General features: G+C 43.2%; 1 long non-coding RNA gene across 17 annotated transcripts in view; it reads left to right on the top strand.

Moving 5' to 3' along the window:
* The window catches only part of LOC149429009 (uncharacterized), a 645,951-nt gene that overhangs the window by 614,504 nt on the left and 17,683 nt on the right, over positions 1–13,764 (top strand). For all 17 annotated transcript variants that reach the window (XR_016310627.1, XR_016310628.1, XR_016310634.1 and 14 more), the window contains one exon: positions 55–197. This is a non-coding gene — a long non-coding RNA (uncharacterized LOC149429009). The remainder of the gene's footprint in view (positions 1–54; positions 198–13,764) is intronic.

The raw sequence follows: 13,764 nt of genomic DNA on the forward strand, positions 1-13,764 counted from the left end.
AATGTATTTATATATTTTGTTGTTTCTTTTTGTGTATTTTTCTCCTGGTTTAAGGTTTCTGCTGGTTTCTCCTTGATCAGTGATGGTCCAGTGAGCTAAGCAGTGTGTGAGATGATTAAGTAAGAAGTTGGGACCATGGGGCAGAAGAAAAAGCCATTTCTCAGGTTACTGGATTACCTGGTGATCATAGGCGCAAGGTAAGCCATGGTTCCTTTTCATGTTTTATCACTAGAGTACTACAGCAGGCATCACTCGGGCAGTTTAGTTCTATAACCAAAACACACATACATTGTCAGCAGCAATCCACTGCCTATCCAGAGCTCCTTTTTATTCTTAGTAATTTCAGATCATACACTAGAAGGATAGATGACATTTTAGCAAAAATCAATATTCCATCTCTCTGTTCTCTCCTTTGTCTTTGGCTCAGAGACAGCAGCGGGAGCCATTGGCCAGTGAGGAGGAAGCCGGGCCAGGCTGTGCTTTGTGAGTCAATAGACACTCAGAGCTGGCTCTGCAGTGAACCTGCACGAGTGCTCCCATAGCCAGTGGCTTGCTATGAGGACACTTGGCAAAGGGGGAGGAGCCAGGGACCCGAGGGGAGCACAGAGCAGGTAAGTATGACATGTTTATTATTTTAAAGAAAATAAAATGGGTTTAGAATCACTTTAAGTTGCTGTTTTGAGACAATTACAGGGGATTGCCATATCTGTTTTCCTTTTGAAAATGTAAAAGTCAACACATTCTTCAATTTAAATCAGCTAAATACATTTTGGATGCTTCAAAACAAAAGTATTGTAACAAAAAAAAAATATTTTGTCTAGTGGTACATAGAAATGATAATTCTGGTGCCGAAAATGAAAATTCAAAATGCACTTAGCCGAGAACCGAAATGCACAATTTTTAAACATGAATATATATTTTTTTGAAAAAAATACACTTTGATTAGAAAAAAAACAACAATATATACCTCAATTTTTTTGTAAAATATGAAAGAGAATTTTACGGCGAGTAAATAGATGCCCAACATGTCATGCTTTAAAATTGTGCACGCTCTTGGAATGGTGTGAAACTGCGGTACTTAAAAAATCTCCATGGGTGATGCTGTAAAAATTTCTACAGGTTAGCAGTGTAAAGTTACAGAGGAGGTCTAGTGCGATAATTATTGTTCTTGCTCTGATGTTCGTGGCGATACCCTCACACGTGGTTTGAATATTGTTTACATATGTGGACATGGCCTACATATGCGTTCACCACTACGTGGGGTGACAGGGACACTTTCAACTTTTTTTTAATTTATTTATTTTTGTTTTGTTTTTTGCACTGTCCCTTTAAAAAAAATTGTTATCACTTTTATTCTTATCACAAGAAATGCATGCATCCCCTGTGATAGAAATAATTAGTGACAGGTCCTCTTTATGGAGAGATATGGGGTCAATAAGACCCAACATCTCTCCTTTACAATGTAAAGAATTGGATCAAAAAAAAAACCCATTGATCTAGTGCTTTAAAAAAAAAAATGTCCGTAACCGGAAGTGACATCGCTCCGGTCCTCCAAGGGCATAGAGATGAGTGGAGGCCATCTTTCCTTCACTCATCTCTATGCCCAGCGCCGGGATCGATGGTTTCTCAGGTGAGGCTGAGAACTCCCGAGTGGCGGCAGCGAGGGGCGGGGTTTTTTTGGCACCCGTATCGGTGCTTTTTTTCATTTCGGCCGACGGCCGAAAGGGGTGTTTTTGGCAGAAACGCTTCGGGCCACTGAAATTTCGGTGCATCCCTAGTTTGGTCCACTACCTGCAATGCTGCTGAGAAGGACCCTTTCTCGCTGTGTGGAGGCAACGGTTGCCTTTCAGAGATCTGATACACCCACTGCTGAGTCAGAGACAGAACTCTCCAATCTGCAAGGTGCATGAGTGTCGCTGATCCCAAAGCTATAGGTCTGTCCTCTGCAGAACAACTGCTGCTTCCACAGAAAGAGCAAGGGTCCTTCACTGCAAAATGCTGTCAGGGGAAAAAAAGCTCAGTTCACGGGAAAGAAAGTACGTAAATTTCATTTGGGTTCAGCGTTGCATGACCACGAAATTGTCAGTTAAAGTAACGCAGCGCTGTAATGCAAAGAATGGGCTGGTAAGGAAGGGGGGGGGGGTAAATCCTCAGTAGGGCAAGGGGTTAAATATGTGTTAACCTCAACACAGTGTACCATAAATAATCAAATGCAAACTGCTCATATTACAACATTGTGTATACATTCGATAAACATAAAGTAAACCAAAGAATATGTAAGTTAAAAGTTCAAAAAGATAATACGAAGGTGTGAAAAGGGCCAGTGGTTTGGTACTTGTAATAACATGCTCCACTTAACAGTACTGTTGGTGCCCCACATGGACCAACACTCACCCTATGTAGGTGACCAATTATCTCTAGTATGGTCAACAGCACTTGTGGTGTATTCCCCTGTACAATCATCACAGTTTTGTTTATCCGGGTAGTATGCAGCACACCAGATGAATCCACTCATAGAAAGGATTCCCCCTCTATTTTTACTACATTCTCTCGGGCCCTTAGTAATGTGGGGTCCTTCAGTTGTTCAGTGGCAAAATTTTCCCTGTGTACTTCTAAGTCAAACACTAGGGGTTGTAGGCTCCTCCCTAGGCTCTGTTTTCCCTGCTAATACTGGCAAGGGAAACACAGGCTCAATCCTCACCCTCAGAGGATTCCCTAGGATAACCTTCAGGCTCTGAAGGACCATTTAATGGGAAATCTGGGCCATTCTAGAGCTCCCAGAATTTTGGGAAATCCCTCCCCACAATGGCGTCATGTGGCAGTTGGGGAACCAGATCCACCTGATGACACAGGTTACCGAGGGAGGTCTCAAAGGACACTGTTGCCACTGGATACTCTCTCGTGTCCCCATGAACACAAATGACTGCCAATTTTCTAGGGTGCAAGGTTTTTCCCGTTACCAATTCAGTTTTTTCCAAAGTAACCAGGCTACCTGAATCCAACAATGCAACAACATTTTTACCATCAATACCCATTTTGCATAAAGGTTTCTCATTTCCCTTTTCAGCAGTGCAAGTAACAGTTGCAAATGGGGACTGCTGTCTCTCAGTAAGAAAGTCACAGTGCATTGGTTCATCCGTACTTGGGCAATCTGCTGCTACATGTCCCTTTTCCCGGCAGCGGTAACAGATTATCCTTCTGCTCACCTCTGGCGGGTTTGGCTTTCCAGGCCGCTCACGCCAGATATTGGAAACAGTCCCAAAAGTACCTTTCGTTCCCCCTTTTCCAATCTCTCCACCCCCATCCCTTGGTGCAATGTTACCCATTGCTGGGGATGGTCTGGTCTTGGGGTGGAAAGTCGGTGATTCCTTGAGGGAAGACGTAAGATTTTCAGTTGCTAGATATCTCTCCACAAGGTCCAAAAGCTTGTCTGCTGTTTGTGGATCTCCATGACTCATCCATTTCTGCAAGGTAGTAGGGAGAGACCTCAGAAATTTGTCCATCACCACCCTTTCCACAATCTTTGGTCCAGACAGTGTATCTGGCTGCAGCCATTTCCTGGTCAAATGAATAAGGTCATACATTTGGGATCGGGTGGTTTTCCCAGTCGATAACTCCAGTTGTGTACCCGATGAGCCCGGACAGCCAGGGTTACGCCCAGCCGCGCCAAAATTTCCATTTTTAAACGATCCTAGTTCTTGGCTTCCTCAGGCTCAAGGTCAAAATAAGCCTTTTGGGACTCGCCAGATAGTGGGGTGGCCACTAGTCCAGCCCACTGCTCTTTAGGTCAACTTTCTTTTTCAGCTGTCCTCTCAAAAGTGGTCAGAAACATCTCAGGGTCCTCATCTGCAGACATCTTTGGCAGCAGGTGACTTACACGGAAAGATGGTATGGTAGTAAAATCACTCCCAGCCTCAGTCTGCTCACTCTGCTGAAGCTGTTTCATGATGGCTGCAATTTGCTGTTGGTGTATCTGTTCCTGCCATTCCAACGATTCCCTAAGGCGTGCCTACGCCTGTTCCGGGGCTTGCTGCTGGGCTGCAAGGCTTTGTTGCAAAACCTGCTGCTGGGCTGCAAGGCTCTGTTGCAAAACCTGCTGCTGGGCTGCAAGGCTCTGTTGCAAAACCTGCTGCTGGGCTGCAAGGCTCTGTTGCAAACTTGCATTTGTTTTCTGCTGACTTGCATTTGCCAAAGCAAGCTGTCTCAGTATCTCTTCCATGCTGGCCTTGCTTCACCTGCCTGCATCCTCCACCATATGTGAGGGATTAACCCAGTAGCGGGTTGTGCTTGGCCCCCTGGATGGGTCAGAACACCGTGAAAGAGGCTCAGCACGACAGCAGGATCTTGGTGAAAAGTTTGTGCTTTATTTACAAGTCGGGTGAACACACGGTGCAAATAGTCAAAACAGCAAAAAAATACAAACAGAAAATAAAACCTTGCCCTGCTGGGCATCTAACTACAAACACAGGTTTCCTATCTAGCTGTCTGAATACAGCCTATTGCTGCTTAGACACAGAGTGTTCACACAGTCTAAGATCACACAGATTATCTCTCACCACAGGATGGTTTGGTTGCTCCCCAGTCTGTCCTGCACAGCAAACTGGTTCCAGGTTGGAGCATCCTCTCTAAGCAGCCTGGGCGTTTTATAGAGCCCAGAGCCCTCAACTCGCTACAGCTGAGCTAATGAAATCATCAGTGACCTAAAACGGCTCACTACACAGCACAACAGGAGAAACAGTCCGTGTATAACATGAACCTGGGGCAAATATACCTTCCATCTTGGACACATCCCTTAGTTCTTCCTGCCTTCTTGTCACAGCACCCTTTGAAATTATGGACAATCCTGAGGCACCCTATTCTGAAATGTATAAAAGTATTCTAATAGTTTTATATAACGCAGCAACATCCGCATACATAGGACGCCCAACATTAGAGGTGATTTGTTTTTCCAAAGTAAATACACTTTTGCACACTGGTACTGACTAGTATTCCAATGTTTCTCTTCTCCCTCAGTTTTTCTCTATCACTGAGATGTGACCCCCAGCACAGACCGAGAGGGGCGGGAGAGGGTCAAACCAAGATACTGTGCAGGCAACCAACATCCTCCTTATCAACTGATGATGTCATTGGTTGTCAGGCACTGGTGGCTAAAAGGTCCTAATGGTGCACAATGAAAACCTGTGGCTTTGTGTTACTAAAAGGCAGGCTTGTTCCACCCGCTGGCTTGTGTACAAGTTTTGGGCAATTTTTAGACCTTTTTCCAAGGCACCCCTAAAGAAACCTCAAGGCACCCTGGTTGAGAAAGGCTGGTCTAGTGCGTTAGTGTACAGTGCATTGCAGTGTCCAGTGTGCCAGTGTACAGTGCATTGCGGTGTCCAGTACATCACACAGTACGCTGCATTGCGGTGTCCAGTGTACAGTGCATTGCGGTGTCCAGTACGTCACACAGTACAGTGCATTGCGGTGCCCGTTGCGTTAGTGTACGGTGCATGGCGGTGTCCAGTGCATCACAGTGTACAGTTAATGGCGGTGTCCAGTGCGTTAGAGTACAGTGTATTTTAAATATTGTATTGTTTTTTTCCAGTTTTTTTCCACTACAAATAAGATGTGTGTGGTGCGCATATGAATTTGTTCTTTTTTTTTTTCTTCTTCAAACTAGAGTCCGGCCCCCCAACAGTGTGAAGGTCTGTGAACTGGCCCCCTGTTTAAATAGTTTGAGGACCCCTGGTATAACCTGTAGGTCATAAAGCTACACATAAACCTATATTTGTTTTCTTTATTCTTCAATAGTCACAAAGGATATAAGTTCACTTTGTGTGCACCAAATGTCTTTGCAAACTTGGTTATTACCTTGCAAAAGTAGCAGTCCCATCGCTAGGCTGTGTGGAGTCTAGAGCTGTGAGAGGTACCCAGAAGGCCTCTCCCACTAAAGATTTTACAGAAAGCTGCTGTACAGAGATAACATTTCACACTGGATTGCTGCACAGATGTGGCAGAGATACACAAAGCACACAAAGATTGAAGGAAGAATACACACGCCTCTGGTAATTAGACAAGATTTGGTTATTCCAGGGTTTAGCTTTCAGATTTTTTTTCTGTATCTTGTTTAGGAGACTTTTACTTTCTTTTTCAGCGAAAGGTGCCTGCTCCGCAGGGGCTGCAGACTTTTAATTTTTTGGGATATTTAGGGTTATTGTTAGAAATAAGAGCACAGTTAGCCATAATGATATGACTGCGGTTCTTACATTTCCATATTGTATGAAAGACACACAAAGAAGGTAACTTGGACTGCAAGTCCACTTATAAACACCAATTAACCACTTCCTTACCGCCCTATAGCAGAAATGCTGCCAAAGGGCAGCACGGGTGCACAAAATCACGTATGTACACGTGATTTTGCATTTCCAAGTAGGGGGTGCGCGCAGGCCGCGTTCATGCCCTACCCACGCCGCCATTCGCGGCCACGGCTGTCAATCAGCGGGCCCAGGCCGATGATTACCTGCCAGCACCCGGTGATTACCGACAATCACTGACGGGGAGGAGGGCTACTTTGTTTACTAACAGTCGTCCTCCCTGTCGGCTCGGGCACACTGCTCCGGGTGTAAGCACGCCCCCATAGTAAAACAGCGCACAGTTAACCCTTTGATCACCCCTTATGTTAACCCTTTTTTGCCCAGTGCCATTAGTACAGTGTCAGTGCTTTTTTTTTTTTTTTTAGCACTGATCACTCTATTGGTGTCACTGGGGATATCAGTGACACCAAGTCAGTTCCTCCCAGTGTCAGAATGCCCACCACAGTCCCGCTATAAGTCGCTGATCGCCGTCATTATTTATAGAAAAAAGAAAATAAATTCCAGTATCTATACCGCCATTTCTAGACGCTATAACTTTCACGTAAACCAATTAATTTACTCTTATTGGGATTTTATTTTAGCAAAGACATGGAGCAGAATACATTTTGGACTAAATTTATGACCAAATTTTACTTTTTAATTTTTTTTTTTTTTTTACTGGACATGTTTAATCGCTTCCGCGCCACCCTATAGTAGAAATACAGGGCGGCACGGGTGCATAAAATCACATATATGTATGTGATTTGCACTCCCACGGTTTTCGTGCCCCTCCCAGATAGCGTCAGATTTCCTGACAGTACACCAGTAATCCCATTTAACCCCTTGTTTGCCAGGAGCACACTCACATACACTATAAACCTCCATTGCTAGTATAGTCTTTGAATGGATCAATATCTTTGATCAGATCAGCACTATACCAGTGTTCACATTAGTATAGCGTCCCCAAAAACGCAGTATTAGCGGGATCAGCCCCGATACCTGCCAGCACCTGCGTTTGGCCCCTACGCTTACCGCCCCCTTCTCCCCCAGCAAGTGCAGTGTCAGTAGGTCACTGTCACTTGATACATTGCACACAAAACCGCAGTGTTTGTAGAATCAGGCCCGATCTCTGTTAGCACTTGCTGGTACATTTTTTTGTAGTGGTTCAAGCAGTCCCTGACAGCTAGGTGCTCCTTTTACCGTGGGGCGCACTAGGTACCTATAAATGTAGTGGCCAAAATGCCAATGGAAAGGTACTCTAGTGAAGAGGCCTACAGGATTCTGAGTATGTCAGGTGAGAACGAAGGGGAAGACTCCCTGACACAATCAGCCTCAAAATACGAACCTATAGACAACAGCTGCATCCTGACAGATAGCTCAGATGATGGAGAAGAGGTCTCTGCTAAGATCAGGCGTACCCAACCCCAATCCCAGGTTGCTGAGATGTTACAATTGCATGATGACTCTCATATGCAGCAGAGTGCCAGTACTAGTGCCACTCTACCTTTTGGTGAACTGGCGAGCACCAGCAGCCTAGTACATCCTGGTCTTTCACATACTAGCACTGCAGTATCACTTGGTGATGTGGCAAGTCCCACAAGTGTAGTACAAGCTGGTGCTGCAGGCATCATCCTGGTATAATGTTTTTCAGCCAGTGATCAGCTTTCATGTAAAAGCAATCCTAGTGGCTAATTAGCTGCAAGATTGCTTTTACAAGCAGCGAGAGACGATGCCCCCCTCCCCCGCTGCCTTCCACGGCCTTCTCGGGGGAACCTGAGAATGCAGCGGGTGTTTCTGCCAGCTGACCATAGAGCTGATTGGAGACCAGAATGGTGACAATCATCTCTATAGTCTAAGAAATCAGAAGCTACGAGCATTTCATCACTTCAGTTTCGCAGGATATAAACAGCGCCATTTGTAAATTGGGAAAGCATCTGATCACACCGATCTTGGTGAGATTAGATAATGTAAGAGTAGAGGAGATATCTAGAGTCTCATAGACCCCAGATTTCTCAAAAATGAATGTATGACAATATCCATTGAAGTTATAAGGGATATTTGCATTCCCTGTGATAGCATTAAAAGTGATCAAAAAAATGAAAAGGACAGTGTAAAAATAATGTAAAAAATCAAAATAACTTAAAAAATAAAGCACCCTCCCCCCCCCCCCCCCCCACATTGATCCCGTGCCAGTATGTTAACATCGGTTGCACCATGCATGTGAGGTATCGTTGCAAAAGTCAGATTAAGGTCAGTAATTCTAGCACTAGACCTCTGTAAATCTAAAATGGTAGCTTGTAAAGGCTTTTAAAGCATTACCTATGGATATTAAAAATGTATGCAGTTTGTCGCCATTGCACAGGGCATGCGCAGTTTTAAAGCATGTCATGTTTGGTATCAATTTACTCGGCATACCATCATCTTTTATATTTTACCAAATAATTGGCCAATATATTGTGTTTTTGTGCATTAAAAGTAAAGAAAGTGTATTTTTAAAAAAACAAATCGCTGCTCGAGTACTATGTGCCATAAATTGCAGCACCCACCATTTTATTCACTAGCGTGTCTGCTTTAAAAAATATATGATGTTGGCGGGTTCAAAGTAATTTCCTAGAACAAAATACTGATTTTTTTTCATGTGAACAGAGAAGTGTCGGAAAAGGCTTAGTCTTCAGGTGGTTAGAAGAGTGAATGATGTGTGGCATAAACTTCTAATGCTGGGCATAAAATGCCCCCACCCCCAAAACGACCCCTTTTTGGAAAGTAGACACCCCAAACTATTTGCTCCCGTGTATGGGGATACCATATGTGAGAGACGTCTTGGCAGTCTAGCCAAGTACAGGACCCCAAAATCCAATATGCTCCTTCAGGCTTTTAAAGGGCTTTATTTCCTCATTACACTTCCTGACTACCTATCACAGTTTCGGAGACCCTGAAATGCCAAGATAGCACCAACCCCCCCAAATGATCCCTTTTTGGAAAGTAGACACCTCAAGGAATTTAAAAGAGGCATGGTGAGTGCTTTGCAGATCTTGTTTGTTGCCACGCGTTTTTAGAAACTTTTTTTTTTTTATATTTCAAAACCTTGTGAGGAAAAAATGAGATCTGAAAAATACTCACCCTGCCTCTTTCAAATTCCTTGAGGTGTCTAGTTTCCAAAAAGGGGTCATTTTGGGGGGGTTGGTGCTGTCCTGGCATGTCAGGGCCTCCAAAACTGTGCTAGGTAGTTAGGAGGTGAAATGAGGAAGTTACGCACCTTCAGGCTTTCAAAGTGGTCATTGGATTTCAGGCTCCTGTATGTGGCTAGGCTCCCAAAAAGTCTCACACATGATATAAAAAAGCACACAGGTGATCAAATACCACCGAAAGAAAGCTCTATTTGTGTGAAAAAGTACATAAATTTTGTTTATGCGGTCATGCAATGCTGCACCCAATTATCAGTTGAAATAGTGCAGCGCCGAATAGCAAAAAAAAGCCTGGTCAGGAAGGGAGGTAAATCCTCAGGAGGGCAAGTGGTCAACACATTTATATGCGCTCACAAGTGTAAAATAGGATGGCAGGAATATATCCGAGCAGGACCAGTCACAGGTGTCAGAGCTTCAGGTGATCAGGCTGGAGCTGCTGTGAAAAGGGCCATGCATAGGGATTTCTGGAGCCAGGATAGATGCCTCCGCATCAGGTGGGGAGCCAAGACTGTTCCTGCTAGTTTTCCACTTGCAAGGAGTCACGAAAGGATTATGAGAAATTAGTTTTTAAGAGTAACACCTCGTCTTCATCATCCTCCAGGCAGCAGAGAGCAGGCAAGTTTCAACAGTTACCGGAATTGTCAGATTGGCCTGACATTGAAGCATAGAGGGCCATGACACTTGCTGTAGCCAGGTACACGTGCAACTACATACCTAAACATACTTTATTCTTTGTTAAATATGTTGTACGCTTTCAAATAGTTATTCGTGTAATTCTACACCTTGTGTTTTCTGTTTATCTCACCTTGTAATCAGGGGCGGACTGACAACTCATGGGGTCCCCGGGCAATAGGGGATCATGGGGCCCCTGTGTCTTTGCCCAAACTCAAAAAAGCCTATGAAAAAGGTACCACGGGCATCTCATGGGGCCCCCCTACTGACCCCGGGCCCTCGGGCAGTGCCCAAGTTTCCAAATGGTCAGTCCGCCCCTGCTTGTAATGATAGGCTGATCAGTTCTCCTGTGTCTATGTATTCATACACCTAACTTGTCCCTTAGGACAGGCAACTACTTGTTTTGGGTCACACAGGGTCCTGTGCATGGAAATGCAGGCTGCACGTTATTCCTCATCCCCGAAATAACTACACTTATTTAAATAATGACACATACACAATATTTCTTCTATTGGCATAAAATTTTGGCTGCGGCACTTTTATTGGTAATTACACACAACATAAATTAAATTTGCAATATCATTTATTCAAAACTTTTACATTTTAATTATCAACCAGGAATAAACTTGCTCAGTCTTTTAGGACTCGAGCTATCTGAAATAATTCTATCAATAAGACCCCACCAGCCAAACTATTTACAACGTCCGGCCTACCCAAGAGCCGCAGGCCAATTCTATACTATTTTGTAATGCTAAATGAAAGATATCTATACCTACGTTTGATAGATGCACACCGTCTGAACGATAAATGCCACTAACTCCTCCTTCTAGATCCGTGTGATGGTATGAAATTCCACCTATCAGAGGCATGAATTTTTCCATAGACTTGTTTAGTCGTCTTTTTTAATTGAGGATTAACTAACCATACAAGTCTAGGGACTACTTCTGAAAAGATAATGGTAGTATTCGGGGATGGTAAGTGGCAACGGTGTAAGTCCCGTTACGTCATGAACATTAGTTCTAGAGTTTTCTCGTTGTCTATGGCATTTCCCCCAAGGTGTATGATTAATATCTGAGGTGCAGGCCAAACTTCAAACAACTTAGAAAGATGAAAAAACAAGTTAAACCATTTAAGACCACGTATTCCTTTCCATAAAATTAGAGATTTTGCAGGATCCGTTGTTAAATTAGCTGAATATGAACGCTGAGCCGCTCTTTTCAAAGCCCAGTAGACAAATGAATGTCCCAGTATCCATATATATCTTCTATCACCTGAAGAAATAAACAGACAGGTTAGGTCTAACATATAATTGGAAACGTTGTGACTCCTATCTACCTAATTTTTTTATTATTTCATCATCCAAGCCCATTTTTGCAGTTTGCGTAGCTGCGCCTATTCTAAACGAATGAGATGTGAATTTAAATTGTATAAGACCTAGTTTGTTAATGCCTTCTTTAACCACTTGAGCGCCTGAGGATTTACCCCCCTTAATGACCAGGCCTTTTTTTGCTGTTTTGGCGCTGCACTAATTCAAATAATTGTGCGGTCATGCAATGCTGTACCCAAACGAAATTTACGTCCTTTTTTTCACACAAATAGAGCTTTCTTTTGATGGTATTTTATCATCTGTGCGCTTTTTATTTTTTGCGCTATAAACAAAAAAATCACAAAAATTTTGAAAAAAAAAACAATATTTTCTACTTTCAGCTATAAAAAATATATCGTAAACTCAAAGTTAGTCATAAATTTAAGCCAAAATGTATTCTGCTACATGTTTTTGGTGAAAAAAAATCCCGTGCATTAGCGGGCAAACTGGCGCTATATGGGAGGGGCGCTAACACTATCGGAAGTCACCAGTGACACTAATACAGTGATCAGTAAAAATCTATTCACTGTAATCAATGACACTGGTGACAGGGCAGTGAAGGGGTTAACTGGGGGGGGCGATCAAGGGGTTAAATGGGATTACTGGTGTACTGGCGGGCAATCTGGCGCTATCTGGGAGGGACGCTAACACTATCGGAAGTCGCCAGCGACACTGATACAGTGATGAGTAAAAATCGATTCACTGATCAGTGACACTGGTGACAGGGCAGTGAAGGGGTTAACTGGGGGGGGGGGGGGGGGGCGGGGCGATCAGGGGGTTGAATGTGTCCTAGGTGTGTTCTAACTGTGGGTATGTGCTGTTTTACTCATTTTTACTGTGTCTTCTTCTCTGTCTGGAACGGAATGTGTCCAGGCAGAGAAGAATGACATCATATCCTGTCCTGTGTAAACTTCAACAAAGGACAGGATAGGACAGGGACCAATCATCTGATTTCAGCCAGACATCACTGGCTGAAATCTAATGATTGATCCCTCCGGGATCAAATGGTGTCACCCGCGGGTCGGCGGGAGCGCACGCGCCCCCTGCTGGTGAAAACGTCGGGAGCGCGGAACCCGTTTTAAAACGTGGTTTTGCGCCTGAGTGCCGCCCTGCACACGTATATATACAGTGGCAGGGCGGGAAGCTGTTTAAAATGGCATTAAATTGAGACTTACTTACAGCTGATGCATCAGCATGCACCAGAAAAAGACCCAGGCTGACCGGTCTAATATTCAAATACTTTTTTACCATGACAAAAGGGCAAATATCCATGTCTCCCCAAGTATTATTATTATTATACAGTAAGTATAAAGATTGATCCATTTTCCTCTTCCAGCCTGATCTGTTTTTGAAAATGGAATAAACAAACTAATTCCATTTTCCAAAACCGTCACATTTTGTAGTAGTAGACCAGACATTTCTTTTTTTATTTGGGGGCAATAGTTCTGATATGCGTAATGCTCCAAAAAATGCTAGAATAAATGCCACGTTAAACAGTATAGATTTGGAGTCTGAAAAACTAATTTCTTTGGTAATCCTACATATTTTTTTTAATAATTCGATAGATATGGGATGTCTTGTGTCTGGAGAATAATGCTGTTTTTTATATCCATTGAGCGCTTGTTTCACCGAAAAGAATGATGTACATGCTGGAAAATTACTTGAGGAAAAAGGAAACTCCTGCTAGAATTTTAACTATATGGCTATAAGCAAAATTCATGTGCATGAATGAGCACAAAAAAGAAAGAATTGTATTCTCAGATGGGCAATTGAACTGATAACCCAATTCTCTGGAAAACTGCTTCCATTTATTCCATGAAGATGAATATTCAACCCATGTGCTGTTGGATACCGAATTTTTTATGGCCTTTATCAGTACGTTTAAATCCGGTTGCACAGGTGATCTGGGCACTCGAAACCCTTTTAAATCTGCTGTTGGAAATAATTGTCTGAATCTTGATATCTGGAATCGAGATAAGGCGTCAGCTATTTGATTTTCTTTACCTGGGACATATCTTGCTTTAATCCAAATATTAAGTTTTAAACATTTCAAAACTAAATATCTAAGCAATTTTACCACCAAAATTGACCTAGATGATAAACAATATACTGCATACATAACCCCTTTATTATCTGTCTGTACTAACAGCCTTTTGTTGGAAAAGTGCTCTCCCCATAATTCCAACGCTACTATTAGAGGAAATAGTTC

Source organism: Staurois parvus, unplaced genomic scaffold (assembly GCF_062004578.1).
Source record: "Staurois parvus isolate SC_StPar_1 unplaced genomic scaffold, SC_StPar_1.0 ptg002864l, whole genome shotgun sequence".
Taxonomy (NCBI): Eukaryota; Metazoa; Chordata; class Amphibia; order Anura; family Ranidae; genus Staurois; species Staurois parvus.